This window comes from Lissotriton vulgaris, chromosome 2_1 (assembly GCF_964263255.1).
Source record: "Lissotriton vulgaris chromosome 2_1, aLisVul1.2, whole genome shotgun sequence".
In the NCBI taxonomy this organism is placed as follows: domain Eukaryota; kingdom Metazoa; phylum Chordata; class Amphibia; order Caudata; family Salamandridae; genus Lissotriton; species Lissotriton vulgaris.
This window is the reverse complement of record NC_141687.1, coordinates 1,579,960,740-1,579,984,135: the sequence shown is the minus strand read 5'-3', so window position 1 is coordinate 1,579,984,135 and position 23,396 is coordinate 1,579,960,740.

Genomic DNA, 23,396 nt, shown 5'->3' with positions numbered 1-23,396 from the left:
AAAAGAGGTCATATCTCATGTTTGTAAAACTAGATAGTACCTCACACTTGGCATTTTCTCGGATCATTGTGCTTCAAATAAGTGGCGATGTAGAAGAACAATTCATGCAATGACAACTGGTAGTGCACTGAATTATTATTTTTAGAGAATAACTTTGACAAATGTACCTCAATAACCATAGACCATGATGGTGATATGGTTCACTCTCTTGATGGCCTCAAAGGGCAAAAACATGTTGTTAGAAAGTGGTTTATTAGTTGGGGCGGTTTCAAGTCCAATTTAAGTAATACAATCACTAATGGTAGGTCCAGTCAAAGGTTTCAGTCACTAAACCTGGAGCTTAACTCCTGGGAGTTATGGAATAGGGTAGACAGGCTTAACACAGAGAAAATGTACAAAGCATCTAGACGGACCATGCTGTTCCAAGTTTGAAAATACTACACAATACAAATACCATTCCAAACAAAAAACTAAAAGAATTAGAGCAAAATGTATTGAACTAAATATCACTAAAATGACAAACATCTATTGCGATGAACCATAGATAGAATTTTTTAAATATTTAAGAGAAAATAGCGCAGAAAAGTGCAAAGCACTAATGGTAGTCAATATTTGCAGTAAACATAACTAAGCACAATTTGAGGCTAGGTGCTATGTAGCACGGGTCAGATATACCGGATGCATCAGGTAGATTGGCCCTGCTCAGGCCTGGAAGTAGAGAAGTTCAAAAAGGTTTATAAACCTCACTCTGAACAGCAACTTGGCCCTTCTTTTGAGGAAAAACTCTTCTCTACATTAAACAAATCAAACATCCAGTCTGGCGCAGTAGCCTCAAATTCTTGCACCAGTCAGATCCCCAGAAGATCTGGAGTAAAAGTTCAGAAAAAGATCCCAACATTTCTGGCACCCACACAACAACAGGAGTGCACTTCTAATGCTCCAAAGACCACATGATGAGCATGTACAGCCTATCTGGGTGTTCCTCAGAGGGTAATCGCAAAGTCCAGCTGAGGTTTGATTTCCACTGATCAACTGGTATTCTTCATCAGAATGCCCATTCAGCTTTTTGTTATCTTCTTGGAACCACCCAGCAGGTCAACCTTATGGTCTTTGAATTTGAAGTATAGGGTGGTCCAACCTCCGCAGGTACTTGTTACAGGTGACAAATGGCAAGTGCAGCAAGTTAAGTCTGTCTGTTACCCATTCACAAGTCTAGCAGTGCTCTGAGGGAGGCTGGGTGAGGGTTGAGCTTTGGAGGATTCACCTGCCTGTTGGTGGAAGACACCCTAAGACACTCATACTTCCTCTCTGACCAATGGCGTAAAGGTTCCTATTCCTGACCTACCTAGTTGCGCCATAAGGAAAAACAAGGGAACGCTCCTCACAGTGGAACCAGGTTAATGAAGTATTCTAAGAAAAAACAATGGTTCCTGTGGGATAGATACTCAATAATGAATTTAAAGACCAAAGCGTAAATCACGTGTAAAAACAGGGGTTATGTGAGATGTCAGATAGAAAGAATTGCCAGTACACTGATATGTTTGTTCAATAGATTGTATTGAAAAGATATATATAAAGTTATGGTGAATAATTTCAAACATTTAATGACAAGTATTTACAGTTGTGTAAAAGTGTCCCAAGTGAAAACTATGAACCAAAGCATTAAAGTAACATTTGTGAGAAAGTTGTTAGTGAAAGGTTTCAGATGAATTTTTGTTCATAAAAGCGACCACTTACTTTCATCATATTGCATAACATCTATACAGTCATAGAGTGCTATTTTCAAAGGTTCGCTTTTCTTAATTGTCGACGGCGTTTTGACCCTAATATGGATATATGGTCTCTTCAGGACCTACGGCGTGGGAGACATCTGTGAAGTAGAAAAATATATATGGGTTTATAATCTAGTATGCTTCTGAGGTGCTGCGATTAGAGGTGTCAAGGGATGTCGAGTTTACCTGGTTTCCTGAATTGCTACAATACTGGGGGTTTGTGCTTTCAACACTGTGTGTAGGTGAAATTAAAAGTTACTCACTAGGTAACCCAGCCGGGTTCTGTTTGGGGTAAAGGGAAAAACATATATAGTCCTTATTAGAAAGAGTAGGATAGTAAATTAATTAAGGAAAGAGAGGGAGAGAGGTAAGAGCAATATATGACATGTGTAGTTATTGCTTGGGAAATGAGGATCACTTACCCCTAGTGAGGGCGTGAGTATAGCAATTCCGGTGGAATGTACAGTGGCTGTCCTTTCATATGGAGACTCCAATTCAATGTGAAATATGGTTCCTATCTGCAACACGATGGTTCCTTTGCCCAAATTGGGTACGCAGTGGCAATGCCCGCATGTTTCCGAGTGATTTCTGAAATAATAGAGTAATGCCCAGTGTTACTCCCATAATATCTCTTGGTGGCCTCCTGTTTATGCGTGGTGCATAGGGCCCTTACTTTGGACTTAGTTCATGGTTACAAATGAGACAAAATGCTTAGTCTTTCATAGGTGCTAAGTTGCATTGAACAAAGAGCTCTATGCGTGCGAGTAAAACAAGCACCGTAATTGCCCAAGATGTAGTGTCTGGCAACATTACAATACTTGGAAATTTGCTCATGTGTACATAAGAGACTTTTAGGGATAGTCTCACGTGGGTACTCAGGGGCAGTGGCCCTGTATCTCTGTGCAAGCAAAGGTCACAGAAGCCCAAATTAAAATGATTCACTGTACTGTGTAAAACCTTTTTGCCAGTAAATACAGCCCTTAAGAAAGATTATTATCCTGACCCTTGTATTAATCCTACTGGTTTTTCATAGTCCATACCTTTTCTGTTTTATCCGGTATCAGACCGCATCCGTCAGTCCTCCAGTTTGTACAATGACGGTGGCCGAGTGTCCTCCGAACATATTAAAGCCGTCCGGATAATCTGGTTTGAAGCGGTGCTTCAGCAGCGTACACGGCGGCACCCTTGTACTGCTGCAGTTAGTCGGCAGGTCAAACGTCTAACGTGACACATGCTTTGTTTACATTGGGCGCTGTGTTTACCTTAGGCAAAGCCAATGAGGTATGCAGCAATTGCTTATCTCCCCATGTATAGTAGAAAGAAGTGAAAAGGGGGTAGAGCTGAATAATGAAGGTATTACACCGGCACGTCTAACTTCTAAAGAGACATGAGGTTTGTCTACCTTGAGCGCTTCGTTTACCTAGGGCAAGGCTGCTTGGGGATGCAGCATTTGAATATCTACCAGTGTATGTTAGAAAGGAGTGAAAGAGGGATTGGAGCTGAATAATAAAGGTATTCTTAAAGTTAGAATTTTTTTCATTTTCAGCTTAGGAGTAGTACAGTTAGGACTCCTAACTTTAGGACTCCCCAATGCCTTCTGTAAGTACCGAAAGTCTTAAACTTAGGATTTTTCTCAATTTAGGAGTAGTAAAGTAAGGAGTCCTAACTTTAGGACTCCTAAACTGAGAAAAATCCTAACTTTAAGACTTTCAGTATTCGCAGGAGGCATTTAGGAGTCCTAAATTTAGGAATCCTAGGTTTACTACTCCTATACTGAGTAGAAACCTAACTTTAAGACTTTCAGTATTCACAGAAGGCATTTAGGAGTCCTAAAATTGGGACTCATAACTTCTGTGAACATCGAAATGAGTAATTGCCTTCTGTGAATACCAAAATGAGTAAGTGCCTTCTGTGAATACCAAATTGGTAGTAAGTTTTGGATTTTGTCTTAAGTTAGTTCTGTGAATCGGGCCCTAGGTGCGGCTAAAGGTTCCTATGGGAACTAACATTACAAATGCACCCAAATCAAGTGCCAAGAGGAGTGAATCTTAAAAGAAAAATCAAATTACTATGGATGAATACTTACGGACTTGTACAAAATTTATAATCTCATACTATCATAACACTTTCAGAATTAAAATCTTATTATAAAATACGAGAATTTAACAATTCACTATACATTACTAGATAACGAGCAGAGTAACCATGTGGTGAAAAATTATAATTTGTCTATTCACTAACCAGTACAAGATAATCAGCAGCATAGTAGCAGCGCAAGAGTATTTAAATACTTTAAAGGGACATTTTCAACTTGAAACACATGATAATTAGCAGCAAAACAAGGGTTTAGTAAAGTGCAAGCGATCATACAGGACACGTAACTAGCAGCAAAAAGATTGTAAATGTGCACGTGCTCCGTTGCGTACATAAAAAATCAGCCACTTCTGTTCCTTAAGCTTAAGGCTGAAAGCTCAAAAAATTGCAAGTGCTCAGAACATACATAATAAATCGTTCAATACTACTCTAATGGATATTTAGAAATTGTTTGAAAAAACTAAACATTTTAAAAAAACATAAGTTCAGATGGGGTGAGAGCAGACAATTCCTGGCCTCTTCCACTGTGGCGATATTATACTTTAAAAAGCAATTCCTTAGGTATCTGCGACGTATTGAATGTAATGCGGGACAGACGAATAGGACATGGTTTAAGTCTTGTATACAGGAATTACATAAATGACAATATCTTTCTTGTCTAGCAATACCCTCCCAACCTCCTGTTATAATTCTTAGAGGAAGTAAATTCAGTCTAAGCAGCAGAATCACCCTACGTACTCCATGTTTATGATTACATAAAACATAGGGTTGGTGTTTTTTGCCAATACTACTCCCCACAATACATTTTAATATCTCTTTTCAGAGTCCTTGTGAAATTGCTTTGCCTTTGCAATGATCCTTATGATTGCTAGCTGAGCACATGTTTGTGAATATTTTTCCTAGATATGAATAGAGTTTTACTACTTCCAGTTTCTCTCTTCACAAAAAACAATTAAAGGGGCATATTATCAAGAACGGAGTTAAGATTATCGCCGCTTTAGTGGCAGGAAACTGCAGCTAAAGCGGTGATAATGGGCTTGATAATGTGCCGTAGAGAATTCGAATAGAAGCCCATGTTCACACCAGAACATGGGCTTCTATGGGAATTTACAAGGGCATATTATCAAGCCCAATATCGCCGCTTTAGCGGCAGTTTCCTGCCGTTAAGGCAGCGATAATTTTAACGTTGTTTCTTAATAATATGCCCCCAAGTTTTTTCTGACCCTACATCCTTGATCACTAAAAATCATGACTTTTCGCTTTAAAATATGTATTTTAAATAGTAATCTTCTGTATACCTGATCAACTCGGCAAGTCGTCTTTGTAGTCCAATTGAGGTTAAATCCATTGTTATGGGGTCATCTGCATATAGCAGACAGCTCAGCTCTAAATTTCCTAATTTAGGGGAATCATCTTTACTGAGGCCCACTCTTCTTGACAAATCATTAATATAAATAGCAAAAAGTAGAGAGGCCAAAAGGCACCCCTGCGTCAACCCATTATTAGTTACTATTTTTCTCGAGAGGCCTTGTGTTCCCCCTAATAAAATCCAAGTAGAGAAGTGTAGAGCAATAACTAATCGTAAAGATTCCCTGGTAGCCCCATGGTGATCAATTTCCTCCGCAGTTTTCTCCGATCTACCCTATCGAATGCTGTGGAGAAATCTAAAAGAGCTGCATATAACGGCATTCCCTGAATTAATGGATATTTTTCGGTTAAGGTTTGCAAGGCAATGATATTATACAAAGTGTCACTATATTTACGAAATCCTGTTTGTTCTAAGGGATTAACATTATTTCCAAATGCCCAATCTTGCAGATGAGTGAGGATGTTCTTTGCAAATAATTTCCCAGTTGCATCCAGGAGAGAAATCTGTCTAAGCTGGCAGGTGAATTGTTTCTTCCCTTTTTATACAGTGGAACAATTATACTTCCCTTCCAGGATTGTGGGATGTCACCATGGGTATAATAATGGACAAACTGCGGATGCAGACTTTTCGCCCACTCTTCACCATCCTGTTTTATTATGGCAATTAGTACGTCGTCAGGGTCCATTGCACTGGAATATCTTGCCCCTTTAATGTAACCCTCAATCTCTAAGCATGATGGTGCACCATATTTGAGCCCCACAGTCGGGGCAGTGCTAACCTCTAGATTCTGCCTAACTGCAGGATTTGAGGCATAAACCTGGGAAATATACGTTGACCATTCTGCTTCTGGGATTAAAATAGGTTTTACCTTCTCTTCCATTACAAAACTATGCAATCAGTGCCCAATACCTCCTAGTATCTCCGGACAGGGCAATCTCTCGAAGTCTAACCCATTTTTAGTCTACAGCCCTTCTACGATCCAATATCATTTTCCTTTTCTGTACTTGTTTCAGTCTATTTATTTCTCTTTGCCTTTGTATCGTGGGAAGCCCTTTATTGGTCTCTAATTAAAGTGGTCATTTTCCAATTCAATTTTTGTATTTTCCTTGATATAGTTACTAATGGTGCAAAACTGATGACTTGCTTCTTTCTTCCAAAGGTTCTAATTGAAGCCAAGTTCTCTCAAAGCTGTGAACAGGGGTTTCTTGGGCACAGGTAAAGGCAGTATTTTCAAGGACCCTCTTAAATTTTGGAAAGGCATTATTTGACCAGTAAGTGCTCCCGTTGTTATGATTGTATAAGACCTTTTCATGCCTCTGATTCCAGAGTTCAGGCTTCTCAATTTATTTATCTACATTAACGGCTAAAATACTGTGGTCACTCATATTTGTGGACAATACCTTAAATTGTGTGCATACATTAAACAATTAGGAAGATTCCGCCATGTAATCAATTAAGGAGTGCCCATATGCGCCCCAAAAAGTATAAACAGCAGGGGAGTCCTCTGGAAATATACCATTTAATGTTAAAAGGTCTAAAATTCTGAGATTATGCAGAAGTAACAAGCCTTGTTTATCTGATTTTAAATGGTCTGGTAGTACAGAATCTGGAATGGGCCATACTTCCTCAATTTCAAGATTTGAAAAGGACATAACTGCACTGTTGGATAATTTGGCATTAAGGTCACCCACCATCATATTCCGTGAGCATTCTTCAGTGTTACTTAATCTTTGCACAAAAGTACAGATTGAATCAACCAACGGGTTCGATACTGTCCCAGGAGGTATATACAAGTTTACCAGTAAAAGAAAAACTGCTTACCCCATATTATCTTCACCAATACTCAACGTCACTCCAATACAACATTTTGAGAGATGCTTATAGATCACAGCATCCCATCTCATGGCACAGCTAAGTAAAATAGCTAAACCACCACTAGCATGCCTTTTTACAGATCTTTTTGCTGTACAACAATACACATAAAAGTTCTCAAACTGAAATTCCTCCCCCATCGAGGTTTCTTGGAGGCAAATTATTTGGGGTCATATTCTAATAATAATTTAAGCTTGCAGCACCTTTTCCCTACCACTGCTACATTCCAGTATAGGATTCTTCCCAATTGGCTACCCCTGACCTTTGGGCTTTGACCCATTCAGGGTACCAGCTACCCAACTCCACTGAGCCACCTCATCCTCCACATTGGGAATACTAAACCTTCGGACTTCGGGACCCAAAATGTTAATTTCTCTGTTTCATAGATTTCTCCCTACCGTTATTTCAATGTCTTTTAGGAGAACCCACACCCTTGCATCTGATGAACCATTCCTGAGCTTTCAGACAGAAAAAGGCAAGGGGGTGTACTAGAGAACACATCTATACCTTTTTTCCCAAAGCAATCTACATTAGCTATTACTAACATTGAATCTACCCCTGTTGTAAATGTAACTCTATTACTTTGGGGGGAGTTTCCACAAATCTAAGTAGTCCATCTCAATGTCTTTACTTGTCATCGGACCCAAGCCCTTTATCTCTGTTAACAGCTGTAAAAGGGCACGTCTATTCAGTAACATTGATTCAGTTTCGAACAGAGAAATTAAGAGCAAGGTCCAGCTCAACTGCCCGACTACTGGCCCTGTATTACCTATTGGCCTTTTACCAGGCTGCCTTAGGAGCGGACCCCTCTCTTTCATAGCCCTGTTACTATTTACAAACCGTGTTCAAGCCCCCCTCCCCATCTTCCCCCTGGCCTGAATCAAACCGTACAGAGAAAGAATCCCGCCCATGGGGACGAAGAGGGGCACCTTCTGTAGCTAAGACTTGTTCTATTACAGGCTCATGTGAGTTTTCCAATGTTTCCAGACATGGGATCTCTACTTCTTTCATAGTTACCAAAGTTAATGTTTCGGGGAAGGTTCTGGTTCTGATTCTCGCTGTCACATATGTTTACTTTAGGAATCCCACTTTCTTCATGTCCCTCTTGGCTCTGTGAGTTAGTCAGCACCAAGTTTGAGCAGATCGACTGGTTATCATTATCTTGCCCAATTTCTTTACCCATATTCAATGTGGATTGCCCCAAAATCCCGAGAACCTTTCTACTTGGAGGATATTTTGTACTATTTAACTACTCACTTACGGGAGGGAAGCACAATTTTGTTTGTTTTCGCTTTGATCCTGTTCTTCTTCTTGCCCCTCCGACCTAGTCTGGTATTACTTTCTCTCAATACGGTGACTTCCCCTAAGGGTGCAATATCTCAAATATTTGCTAATTCTTCAATTATCTGTAAGCATGAGTTTTTTAGGATACTTTTTTTAAATATAGGGTGTACCCGTAATGGGGGCGTAACCGGAGATACTTTTGGATTTAGGTTTCCCCCTTGGCTGGTATGCTGGGCGCTCACTGGTTGTTGCTTAACTGGGGATAAACTTACAATTGGGCTACCTCTGAGCGGGACAACTTTAGAACCCCCATTTGTTTCCTTCATTTCTCTATCCCGTTACATATCTGACATGGGCGACATGATACCTCAGGAACATTTACGAGTTTATTTATGGCTTGATTGAACTGGTTGAGTTCTTGGACCCCTATTAATATGGGAGAGAGGACTTCCAATATATGATCAGAATTTACCATACATTTTTTCTAACAAAGATAAAATTGAGGAGAGAATTCTCTCAAATGCATAGAAAATCTCCAGGGTTTCCCCCCTCCCTGTATTCTCAATTGACTTCATGCTGTCCTCTGCCCCCCTGTCCAGCAATATTGCTGATGTCCTTTCAGCAGAAAATTCTAATAAATGAGCCTGTGATAAACTAGTGGGGGTACTACTATACAGGGAGGGCATTTGTAGTTGATCAGCTAACAAGACCGGAGACACTCCCAAGTCCGGATCCATCTCCATGACGCTTGTTTTTCTCCATCCGTTCTACGCTCTTTTCCATTTGTTTAGCAATATCCAGTAGAGTATAGTCCTCCATTTTCGCGAGTTCAGAGCTAGAACTAAGGTCTATGCCATGTGGTATCTTTAGCGATAGCTCACCCTAAATTTTAACAGAGAGAGACCTGACTTAAATCCGATCGTACTTCTTGGATTGGCTTGAGGATTGGCAAACAGAGAAACCAAACCTGCCAATGGTGAAAATGGTGTAATTTCCTTTCTATTCAAATTCTCTTGGGGGGGAGGGGGGCTTCTCCTTTGCCTACCGCCAGATCCAATTCCATCTCACTATCCTCCACTCCTGATTGCAAAACACCAATAATTTCACTGCGTGGCTATGTATATAACGACAACTTAATATTTCCACCATTACTGTTCTGTTGAATATTTATGGCGGGATAAAGGGTTGCTTTAACCTCTGGGTTAGTGGACTGTAAGCCCTCCTCATTCTCTGACATTACATGGGTGTCCATCTCCACATCTTCCTGTGCCTCCTTTTTCTATTCCTTTAGTCCCTTACCACGCTTTGAGCACATTACACCTTTTGTAAGCATCGACATCACTGATGAGTACATTTTCAACTGTGAAAGGTGATCCTATTTCTCCTTCGCTAGACGGTTTTTTGGAGTTTAAGGGGCTCCTATGGTTTGTATAATGACTTACTGAGCTGGCTGATGGCCCTGACTGGCTTGTTACTATTTCTACTGATACGATTGAGCGCAAGCACCTGGATGGCATTACAAGATGGTTAATTCTATTCTATTCTATTATGGACTATGATAGTCCATTGACATCCCACTGGATGAGGAGTGTGAAAGATAAGAAGTCCAGTTCTCTGCTCTTCTACAATTACTCCACCAACTCCACAAACTTTCTTAAAGAGGAGAGATTCACACCCCGGCTCCCACCACCTCGCCTAGTCATTAACTGTACCCTTTGTAAGTTGTTTTGACTTACCGGGCTGCGTGATGGAAATAGGAGTGGAGAATTGGGGTAATCAGTGCTTTTAACCCACAACTGACCTTAACTAGGGAGTGCTGTAATATGCTGGAAAGTGCAAGGGGCACCGGACCACAGGTCCAAAGGTCTACAAGGCCGCAGGTCCACAAGATCACAGGTCCACAGAGAACCTCAGTACCTCAAAGCCACCTGCTCAACTCCTGGCTCCAACTCTTTTTCTTTTCACCCCTCACTGTAGCTGCAGCAGTTGCAAAAACTGTGGGCAGAGCGCCGGGATGCAGTCAGTGGCCTCTTCCACTAGAGGATCTACGGATATGACTTGTGGTTGGCTATACCTCGACCACTTAGCTCACGTGGCATCTCAAGTAACTGCTTGTCACATGACACAACAGTATTCAATGCTCAGTACCTGCTCAGTGCATGAGCCAGGGTTCATCTACCAGTGCTCGGTACCTGCCTGCCTTAGGCTTCAAGGGTGTTTCATTATGCATGCCACTGCGGCCTCCGCCACTGGCCGACACTGGCCGCCGCTGCCTTTGACTGCCACGGACCTCAGCTTTTGACTTCAGCCAGCCCGCTGCCTCCACCTCCTCCTGTGTGTGGGGCAGAGCAGGCCATAGGGATGGGAGAGACGCACAGTTGCTCCACCACCGCCTCTGCCTCCTGCTACAGGCGGGGCCGCAGAGACGTGGACAGTCGATCCGGCGGCCACAGACACGGACACAGATAGGCCACGAGCAGCTCTCTCTGGCACGGACACCGCTTCAATGCCCAATGCTTCAACGCCCTTCAATGCCCCGTTTGGCTTGGCTTGGCTTGGCTCGGCCCAATTCACAACACTGAACACCGACCACTGAACAGCCGCTCAGGCACTCCAGCGTAACACACCACACCAACGATTTAACAGTCCAGAGCCGGAAACGGAAACCAATACACCCTTATTTCGCGGCCCAAATCTTGGTCCCCACTCCACAGATATTGGTTCAAGAATGTGCCTTTTGCATATTTGGTGTAAATCTGTTGAGCAGTTTTTGAGAATTTGTAATCTTACAGCTTACATCAGTTGTATGGCGCTACTGATATCAGTGTAGGGTGTGGCAGTACTTTGCATCAAGCACACATTGTACAGAGACAATCAATCATGCAAATATGTAAGCACGTCAGTCTACATGGAAAGTCACGAAAGCCAATGAGGATTACAAGGTGTGGTATTCACATGTCATCCATATTGGTAGGCAGGATTTTTGAGGGTGTTTGGTCTGGAGAAGCACTGACTCAGGACGTGTGTGGGAACATTTACAGGTAATGGCAGCTAGGCACACTGCACGCCAGACCAGTACGGATGTTGGGAATGCTAGGGACATACATTTATGTCTGATTTGCAGACAATGGACACCTCTGATTGTCTGCCTACATCACTGACCCTTCACATGACAACCCCTGACCATGAGACGCAAGTCAGATGTCAAGGGATATTCAAGCAGGGTTCACAGGTTGGATGTTTCATTACACAACATTAGTACATTGTGAGAGACATTTGTCCTTTTTGACTCCTTCCCTCATTTGAGTCCATCTGGTGTGAGGCATGACTATTTATGTAATTTCACTCTCCTTTCCTTGGAATTTCCATGTGTGTGAAGACTTGACTCACAGGTCACACTCTCTCATCCCTTCACAGTGTAGTGACCAGCTGGCCACTGTTCTAGTTGTTCTGATGTACCAGCCACTCCCAGAGGGCTGGCTCATCCCCCACCACACAGCCACCCAGCACAGGTGTCACTGGACCTGTGACCCTGCCAACAAATGGAGCAGGATGCACATGCCCTGGCCCAGTTCTCCTATACATGTATGGTGTCTGTGTGGTTATTTTATATGCATGGGGGCTTCGTGCCCCACAACATTACATATGGGGTGCACCAATCATTTTAGGCAAATGAGTTGTGATGTGTGATGTCATTCGCATGTCGCCAATGCAAATGCAGTATGTGTTCGCAAGATCGGTAGCTGGCATTCTCAACAATGACACGCATTGGCCCCAAACGAAGGTTGCAGGGTTGCGGTCACAGCATATGGGCCGCCAGGGTGTGGCACACACAATGCGAATGAGCCATCAGCCAATGGGAGCCTTCGGTGACGTACATATTTTGATATTGCGGTGTGTGCGCTCTGCAAATGCGGATCTTGTCATTGCCCCCACTTTCCTTCAGGGGCACCGGGGGTCATTCATGGGGATTGAGTGGGCCTCGCACTTTGCATTTGGCAGAGTGCCACATTCATCGTGGTGCTGCCATGCTTGGTGGGAGTTGTAGTTGTTCAGGGGTTACATGCGTGGAGATGTTTGGTGCATACCTCAGCTGTTGAGTGCGGCGTTATCTTGCCTGTTGGAGGTGCAGCAGGTAGTGCAGCGGGAAGGCCGGTTGCGCAGGATCCATGGCAGCTCCGGTGTTTTAGATGGCTTCTGTTTCAGCTCTTCCTCTCCATTGTCCTATTTACGCCATCCGCAACGTGGTGGTTTTTACACAGCAGTGGGAAGGGTTGTTTGCAACATTTTGATCTGGTTGGCGGATGGAACATGTTTCTGCACACCGGGCATGCTCTGTTTGCTCCATCCGTCACCCTAGCGTATGCAAAAAATGTGTGGAGCCTGACAGACCTTGGCGGACGGTAAATAGTCCCTGTAGGTCCATTATGATTTGTTGGTCGCAATGACCGAACCTGGGGTGGAAAACATTACGGTTTTCCGCCACCGCCACCAGCACAGAAAGCCTTCCGTCCATCATCATAATGAGCCCCTAAGATTGTAGAGACCTTAATAAGAAAGTAAAACAAAAAGTTCATATATTTATCCTGAGATCTGTTTTGGGAGTTCACTCCCCCAAACAAATTTTCTCACTAATCAGAATAGTAAAATGAATATTTTTCCATGTTCCTGTCTTAAAAGTTAATTAATGTAAGAAATTGGTTTGCCGATTTACTGGGTGTGAGTCCATGTCAAGCAGCAACCACAATCTTTGTCAGTGTCAGGCACAAGACAAAGCTAAATTAACCTGAGCTCATCCCTCTGGTAGCTTAGTGCAGAGCAGTCAGGCCTACTTTAGAGGCAAGGTATAAAGTGTTTGTTATTTGTGCAAAGGAATCTAAGGTGAAACAAATTGAGTGAATTCTAATGAATAAACCAAGACCCAAACCTCAAAAATCCAATTAGTAAATCTGGAGATTTGCAGGTTTAAAGATTTCAATGAAAATAGTACCCAAAAGCACAAAACGCCATCTGTGGACATCTGGTCGTGCTTGACCAGGACAAAGACATAAGTTTAGGATGACCTCATTGGAGCATGGGCAGGCCAGCCTAAGGGTCCCAATTAGGCCTGCTGAACAAAGTACCCTAAATCCTGGTTTGTGGAGTGCGGTGAGAATCTGTGCTGCTCATCCAAAGTGATAGGCTAGTTCTAAAGTGTAGCAAGGTTATGAATTGAGGTTCTTCATCATCATCATCGAGGATCCTGTTGATGATGGCTTTCGATGCAAAGTACGCCGTTGAGGATGTGTCACGCAGTCTGGTGATGTGTTAGTTCTGAGGAGCTGCAAGGCTGCAATGAATGGTTGGGTGTTGTCATTAATGCTGCTGTCGACTAGGAATATAACGGCTTTTATTGAGGCTGTGGTGCACAGCGGCGGTTTCGATCAGTCAATGGGCTACGATGTGTAGTTGGTCTTCGTGGTGATACCGATCCATGCAGCAGCAGTGATGTGGCGATTCTTAGCAGGGTTGATGCACAACTCTGTTGGATTCACATCTGCTCTGCTGGATTCACAGAGGCTAGCAGAACACCTTAGCCCACTTCTAAGGGTCCAGGACTAGGGTGGCACCAGTTGACAAGTTAGACTCACAAATGGTAGAGCCCAGGTGCTGGGTTTAAGGTTGTTGGTGCCTTCTGTCTCTAAGGCTCTGATCAGGAGGCCAACCAACTATCTCTTGGGGTCATTTTGGGGGTCGGCAATAAACAGAATCAGATATAGTCCTCCTGAGCCAGACAAGAGGGCAACAGGCATCTGGTCAGCACAGCAGGACAGAAGTCCTTCAGACCAGCAGTGCAGAATTGTGGCAATCTTTTCAGCAGCACAACAGTCCTTCTTCCTGACAGAGTATCCACAGGTCTAGAAGTGTACTGAACAGAAAGTGTCTGGGGTCCAGTATTTATACCCTGTTGTGCCTTTGAAATGGGGAGAAGGTTCTAGAGACATGCCTTTGAAGTGCAGAGGTGCCCTGCCTTTCTTACTCTGGTTCCACACAAACTACAGAGGGCCATATGCATGCCTTTGGGTGGAGGCAAAGCACAGCTAATGTAAGTGTGAGTGGGAGGAAGTGTGCTTCTTCCTCCCATCCTGCAAGAAATGGCCCATACAGGCACAACTAAGCTCACTATTGTGCATGTCTGTGTAGGATAAATACACATAGTCCAACTGTGGCATTTTCAAAATTGTAATTTAAAATCCAACTTCATCGTAGGTTAGGATTTTTCATTACAATTCCAAGGACAGCAAACAATTCTAGAGACACCCAACATGAATTGATTATATTCTCCCATTTGGAAATTACAGTTTTTTAAATGTAATAAAGTAACTCCAATACTATCCTATGGGAGGGGTAATCCTTGCAAAACAGAAAAAATAGGTTTAGGAGCTTTTCAATAAAAGTACATGGAAAACCTGATAGTGCATGTCAACTTTCTAAAATACATTTTGCCCTGTGGGCTGTCCAGGGCCTACCGTAGTAGTCACATATACGTATTATAAAGTTAGCAAAACATTTATTATGCCATTTTGAAATGGCAGTTTAAAATGGTATGCACAGGCTGTAATGGCCGACATGTTTAAAGTGCTACTTATGTGGGGGGCACAATCAGTGCTGCAGGCCTACTAGCACCATTTAAATTATAGACCTTGGGCAGAGGTAGTGGTACTTTACTTGGGACATACAAGTACATTTATTATGTCAATTGGGTAAAGCCAATCTTACCATGTTTTAAGGAGAGAACACAAGCACTTGAGCACTGATTTGCAGTGGTAAAGTCCGCAGAGTCCTACGGCCAGCAAAACCAGGTCAGCAAAAAAGGAGGTCTGAAGTGAAAAAGTTAGGGGGAAAACCACACCATGGGTGACAGATCTAACAATTCGTTTTTCTCTTCATCTGTAGCAATCCACGTGCAATGAAAAATCCAGCTCACAGTTTACTTATTGAAAAATAAATTCTATGTGCCATGGAATTTGTAATCATACAGAATGGATTTATGTTTTAGGTCTTAAAACCATCTGGGGCTGTGTTACACGAAGAGCCCTGAAAGGAACAGGAACTTGCACCTGCTTTTTATGCCCAGGAGCTCATTTATCTTCAATAAGGGCTAGAGATTCCTTCACAGCCCCATCCGCAACATAGAAGAAGGTGCACGTACACATGATACTATGGTAATAGAGGAGTTGCCCACATTTGCATGCAGGTATGACCAAGACAATTGAAGGAATGGGTGCAATGACAAATAAACAATTGGTAGATACATAGATTGTGCATCACATATGTGTTGCTATAGTCACACACTGTATTCACATGCCTGGGGAGACCTGTCTCTCTTATAAATGGGGCCAAATCTGTTTGCATTATATTTGAAGCTGCTGTTAAAAAACTGCTGCTTCAGTCCAGATTTACTAGATGTTCACACAGTACTTTATGGTGCAAAATTGGTGAAACAGCAGCATCTATAAGCTTTTCTGTGCTAAAGGTTTTTAGAGTCGAAAGTTGAGCATTGTGCAGCTTCCGCCATGCAGTGCTAATCTCTCAGTGATACATGTAGAAGGAGCAGAGCTTAGGAGGACCAAATCAAATATCTCTGGACTTGAAGCAATAAGAATTTCAACTAAATTAGACAAACTTTGCTTACCATCAGATGTTTTCGTACCAGAATAGTCTGGCATATAAGCAAGGTGGTGGGGCAGGGAGGAGATGGACAAAAATAAATAAACAAAAAAAAATCATTCCACTTACCTTTCTGGTGCGATCTACTCCTCACTCAGGTCTTCTCTCCAGACAGGCTCCAGGAAGCTGCAGTAACCAATCCTGGCACTTCTCTCATGCTGCATGAGAGCAGCACCAGGATTGGAGGTGCTCTCGTGTGGCATGAGAGCAGCACCAGGATTTGAGGGAGAGGTCTCTCTCCCCGCTCCTGAGGACACTGGAGCCCTATGCTCTCCCTAACCCAGCTTCATTGACAGCTGAGTTAGAGAGGCTTAAAATGAACGTGTCTGACTGAAAATCACAAGACAACCAGCCAAAAGATATGCGCACTTTAAACTGTAGTGCCCTGCTTATCACTGCTTTCTGCTGCTGCCTGACTGGCAACAGAAGAAAGTCCCTGACACTTGGCTCACGATGGGGTCTTGAAAAATAAAATGGTAATAAATGACGTTTTTTACTATTTTATTGTTCCATCTCTTGGGGCAATTTTTTAGTGGAGCGATGCTCCTCCACCTTAATGGAGGAGCCTCTCCTGACTCCAAGCCAAACCAAGTGCAAACGAGAGGTAATCTAAATCTCATGATATATGTCCTGTGATTAATGCAACCAACACAACTTACACAGCTTACCCTTAAGCAGGTGTGCACTGTCGAGAACATGATCAGTGAATGATCCCTTGTAAATCTGGCACAGTGAAAATGTTTATCTTTCACGCAATACCGCACCACAATATTTAACACAGAAATTCATTAGGTAAATGATAGTGACATTTAGGCTACCATCTTTTACTGGTGTGCTCTAACCAGCATAGGGGTGAACAATCGAATGTTGAGCTTTTTGAGCGAAGGCGAAAGTATTTTTTTTCCATAATTGGACATATTATCCTGTTTTGCACTTGGTGCTGACCAGGACAGTGGACTCAATAGATAATACAGCCCTGACTCTTCTAAATTATATATTTTAATCTTTCTTTTTCTTTAAATATTTTCCTTGTGGAAAACAATTGTCCTCAATTTTCAAATACAATATGAATATGTCTTATGACTTTTAATCAGTTTTACAAATAAAAAGACATCAAGACTCACTTATGTTTTTTTGGGCGTACGGCAGCACAGCAGGCCTTGCTGCTGCGCTGCCCTACTGCAAAAAAGGGCAGGAAAGGGCCGAATTTATTAGATATGGCAGATTCTTGTCCTTTTCCTCTTTATGGTGTACAATAGGTTGCCGTAGGCCAATGCAGGCACCTTTGCACCATAGTGCAAGGGTGCCTGCGTTGCAGGGATACATATATTTGTGCAGGAAGGGAAACCTCTTGCACAAAAACAATTACAAGACTTTTCCTGCTTTCTATGTGAGCCACAGAATGCAGCACACATAGAAAGAGGAAAAACGAGGAGAAATGAAGATATTTCTCCTTGTTATGCCTCCCTTACACATCCCCTGGGGAGGGGTACGTTTTTGGTGCTGCCACAGACTAACGATTTCTTGTAAATCTGTGGTAGTGTCAAAAATGCATGGGTGCTGCCGGAAAAGTCCCCAGCAACACCTATGGCAAGCCCTTTTCACACAGTTTTCTGTGTGAAAGGGGCACATATTTATATGGCCATGAAATGATATGTAACATGGCTTTACTTGGCCTTATAAAAATGCCAGGGGCAAATTGCATTAACACAAAGGCAAAAAGGTGACTTCCAGCAGCGCAAACGTGCCAGTAGGGCCTTATAAATGATGCACGTCATTCTAATATGTTTGCCAATACTGAGGCGTAATTATAGGCAAACTGCCAATCACCACAAATCGGTTGAAGGAAAACAGTGTCAGCAATTAAAGCTGTCGTGTAGCAGACACATGTTGCTTGCTGCTCCACAAATGCGTTTCGTCTCGTGGCGTGACCTTCTCAATTGTTAATAAAAGGATACATATTCTTTATGAATCGCAACGTATTCAGAATCAAATATGAATCATATGAGTATAAATCAAGGACTTTATAGGGAACCCTTATTTGGTTGGAAATAAAAACGTTTTCACAATAAAAACAGTTCTGAGGAAAGCAAAAGCACTTGCTTAGGAAATGCCATTCTCCAGACCTTTTGTGTTCCTGCATGCTTGTTGTCCAAATGCATTTGCTCAGAAGAATGATTGTGAAGCAGCAGAGGAAGACAGGTCATTGTGAGCCATGAATTTTGAAAAGTTGGTCTTCGTGGTGATACCGATCCATGCAGCAGCAGTGATGTGGCGATTCTTAGCAGGGTTGATGCACAACTCTGTTGGATTCACATCTGCTCTGCTGGATTCACAGAGGCTAGCAGAACACCTTAGCCCACTTCTAAGGGTCCAGGACTAGGGTGGCACCAGTTGGCAAGTTAGACTCACAAATGGTAGAGCCCAGGTGCTGGGTTTAAGGTTGTTGGTGCCTTCTGTCTCTAAGGCTCTGATCAGGAGGCCAACCAACTATCTCTTGGGGTCATTTTGGGGGTCGGCAATGAACAGAATCAGATCTAGTCCTCCTGAGCCAGACAAGAGGGCAACAGGCATCTGGTCAGCACAGCAGGACAGAAGTCCTTCAGACCAGCAGTGCAGAATTGTGGCAATCTTTTCAGCAGCACAACAGTCCTTCTTCCTGACAGAGTATCCACAGGTCTAGAAGTGTACTGAACAGAAAGTGTCTGGGGTCCAGTATTTATACCCTGTTGTGCCTTTGAAATGGGGAGAAGGTTCTAGAGACATGCCTTTGAAGGGCAGAGGTGCCCTGCCTTTCTTACTCTGGTTCCACACAAACTACAGAGGGCCATATGCATGCCTTTGGGTGGAGGCAAAGCACAGCTAATGTAAGTGTGAGTGGGAGGAAGTGTGCTTCTTCCTCCCATCCTGCAAGAAATGGCCCATACAGGCACAACTGAGCTCACTATTGTGCATGTCTGTGTAGGATAAATACACATAGTCCAACTGTGGCATTTTCGAAATTGTAATTTAAAATCCAACTTCATCGTAGGTTAGGATTTTTCATTACAATTCCAAGGACAGCAAACAATTCTAAAGACACCCAACATGAATTGATTATATTCTCCCATTTGGAAATTACAGTTTTTTAAATGTAATAAAGTAACTCCAATACTATCCTATGGGAGGGGTAATCCTTGCAAAACAGAAAAAATAGGTTTAGGAGCTTTTCAATACAAGTACATGGAAAACCTGATAGTGCATGTCAACTTTCTAAAATACATTTTGCCCTGTGGGCTGTCCAGGGCCTACCGTAGTAGTCACATATACGTATTATAAAGTTAGCAAAACATTTATTATGCCATTTTGAAATGGCAGTTTAAAATGGTATGCACAGGCTGTAATGGCAGACATGTTTAAAGTGCTACTTATGTGGGGGGCACAATCAGTGCTGCAGGCCTACTAGCACCATTTAAATTATAGGCCTTGGGCAGAGGTAGTGGTACTTTACTTGGGACATACAAGTACATTTATTATGTCAATTGGGTAAAGCCAATCTTACCATGTTTTAAGGAGAGAACACAAGCACTTGAGCACTGATTTGCAGTGGTAAAGTCCGCAGAGTCCTACGGCCAGCAAAACCAGGTCAGCAAAAAAGGAGGTCTGAAGTGAAAAAGTTAGGGGGAAAACCACACCATGGGTGACAGATCTAACAATTCGTTTTTCTCTTCATATGTAGCAATCCACGTGCAATGATAAATCCAGCTCACAGTTTACTTATTGAAAAATAAATTCTATGTGCCATGGAATTTGTAATCATACAGAATGGATTTATGTTTTAGGTCTTAAAACCATCTGGGGCTGTGTTACACGAAGAGCCCTGAAAGGAACAGGAACTTGCACCTGCTTTTTATGCCCAGGAGCTCATTTATCTTCAATAAGGGCTAGAGATTCCTTCACAGCCCCATCCGCAACATAGAAGAAGGTGCACGTACACATGATACTATGGTAATAGAGGAGTTGCCCACATTTGCATGCAGGTATGACCAAGACAATTGAAGGAATGGGTGCAATGACAAATAAACAATTGGTAGATACATAGTTTGTGCATCACATATGTGTTGCTATAGTCACACACTGTATTCACATGCCTGGGGAGACCTGTCTCTCTTATAAATGGGGCCAAATCTGTTTGCATTATATTTGAAGCTGCTGTTAAAAAACTGCTGCTTCAGTCCAGATTTACTAGATGTTCACACAGTACTTTATGGTGCAAAATTGGTGAAACAGCAGCATCTATAAGCTTTTCTGTGCTAAAGGTTTTTAGAGTCGAAAGTTGAGCATTGTGCAGCTTCCGCCATGCAGTGCTAATCTCTCAGTGATACATGTAGAAGGAGCAGAGCTTAGGAGGACCAAATCAAATATCTCTGGACTTGAAGCAATAAGAATTTCAACTAAATTAGACAAACTTTGCTTACCATCAGATGTTTTCGTACCAGAATAGTCTGGCATATAAGCAAGGTGGTGGGGCAGGGAGGAGATGGACAAAAATAAATAAACAAAAAAAAATCATTCCACTTACCTTTCTGGTGCGATCTACTCCTCACTCAGGTCTTCTCTCCAGACAGGCTCCAGGAAGCTGCAGTAACCAATCCTGGCACTTCTCTCATGCTGCATGAGAGCAGCACCAGGATTGGAGGTGCTCTCGTGTGGCATGAGAGCAGCACCAGGATTTGAGGGAGAGGTCTCTCTCCCCGCTCCTGAGGACACTGGAGCCCTATGCTCTCCCTAACCCAGCTTCATTGACAGCTGAGTTAGAGAGGCTTAAAATGAACGTGTCTGACTGAAAATCACAAGACAACCAGCCAAAAGATATGCGCACTTTAAACTGTAGTGCCCTGCTTATCACTGCTTTCTGCTGCTGCCTGACTGGCAACAGAAGAAAGTCCCTGACACTTGGCTCACAATGGGGTCTTGAAAAATAAAATGGTAATAAATGACGTTTTTCACTATTTTATTGTTCCATCTCTAGGGGCAATTTTTTAGTGGAGCGATGCTCCTCCACCTTAATGGAGGAGCCTCTCCTGACTCCAAGCCAAACCAAGTGCAAACGAGAGGTAATCTAAATCTCATGATATATGTCCTGTGATTAATGCAACCAACACAACTTACACAGCTTACCCTTAAGCAGGTGTGCACTGTCGAGAACATGATCAGTGAATGATCCCTTGTAAATCTGGCACAGTGCAAATGTTTATCTTTCACGCAATACCGCACCACAATATTTAACACAGAAATTTATTAGGTAAATGATAGTGACATTTAGGCTACCATCTTTCACTGGTGTGCTCTAACCAGCATAGGGGTGAACAATCGAATGTTGAGCTTTTTGAGCGAAGGCGAAAGTATTTTCTTTCCATAATTGGACATATTATCCTGTTTTGCACTTGGTGCTGACCAGGACAGTGGACTCAATAGATAATACAGCCCTGACTCTTCTAAATTATATATTTTAATCTTTCTTTTTCTTTAAATATTTTCCTTGTGGAAAACAATTGTCCTCAATTTTCAAATACAATATGAATATGTCTTATGACTTTTAATCAGTTTTACAAATAAAAAGACATCAGGACTCACTTATGTTTTTTTGGGCGTACGGCAGCACAGCAGGCCTTGCTGCTGCGCTGCCCTACTGCAAAAAAGGTCAGGAAAGGGCCGTATTTATTAGATATGGCAGATTCTTGTCCTTTTCCTCTTTATGGTGTACAATAGGTTGCCGTAGGCCAATGCAGGCACCTTTGCACCATAGTGCAAGGGTGCCTGCGTTGCAGGGATACATATATTTGTGCAGGAAGGGAAACCTCTTGCACAAAAACAATTCCAAGACTTTTCCTGCTTTCTATGTGAGCCACAGAATGCAGCACACATAGAAAGAGGAAAAACGAGGAGAAATGAAGATATTTCTCCTTGTTATGCCTCCCTTACACATCCCCTGGGGAGGGGTAAGTTTTTGGTGCTGCCACAGACTAACGATTTCTTGTAAATCTGTGGTAGTGTCAAAAATGCATGGGTGCTGCCGGAAAAGTCCCCAGCAACACCTATGGCAAGCCCTTTTCACACAGTTTTCTGTGTGAAAGGGGCACATATTTATATGGCCATGAAATGATATGTAACATGGCTTTACTTGGCCTTATAAAAATGCCAGGGGCAAATTGCATTAACACAAAGGCAAAAAGGTGACTTCCAGCAGCGCAAACGTGCCAGTAGGGCCTTATAAATGATGCACGTCATTCTAATATGTTTGCCAATACTGAGGCGTAATTATAGGCAAACTGCCAATCACCACAAATCGGTTGAAGGAAAACAGTGTCAGCAATTAAAGCTGTCGTGTAGCAGACACATGTTGCTTGCTGCTCCACAAATGCGTTTCGTCTCGTGGCGTGACCTTCTCAATTGTTAATAAAAGGATACATATTCTTTATAAATCGCAACGTATTCAGAATCAAATATGAATCATATGAGTATAAATCAAGGACTTTATAGGGAACCCTTATTTGGTTGGAAATAAAAACGTTTTCACAATAAAAACAGTTCTGAGGAAAGCAAAAGCACTTGCTTAGGAAATGCCATTCTCCAGACCTTTTGTGTTCCTGCATGCTTGTTGTCCAAATGCATTTGCTCAGAAGAATGATTGTGAAGCAGCAGAGGAAGACAGGTCATTGTGAGCCATGAATTTTGAAAAGTTGGTCTTCGTGGTGATACCGATCCATGCAGCAGCAGTGATGTGGCGATTCTTAGCAGGGTTGATGCACAACTCTGTTGGATTCACATCTGCTCTGCTGGATTCACAGAGGCTAGCAGAACACCTTAGCCCACTTCTAAGGGTCCAGGACTAGGGTGGCACCAGTTGGCAAGTTAGACTCACAAATGGTAGAGCCCAGGTGCTGGGTTTAAGGTTGTTGGTGCCTTCTGTCTCTAAGGCTCTGATCAGGAGGCCAACCAACTATCTCTTGGGGTCATTTTGGGGGTCGGCAATGAACAGAATCAGATCTAGTCCTCCTGAGCCAGACAAGAGGGCAACAGGCATCTGGTCAGCACAGCAGGACAGAAGTCCTTCAGACCAGCAGTGCAGAATTGTGGCAATCTTTTCAGCAGCACAACAGTCCTTCTTCCTGACAGAGTATCCACAGGTCTAGAAGTGTACTGAACAGAAAGTGTCTGGGGTCCAGTATTTATACCCTGTTGTGCCTTTGAAATGGGGAGAAGGTTCTAGAGACATGCCTTTGAAGGGCAGAGGTGCCCTGCCTTTCTTACTC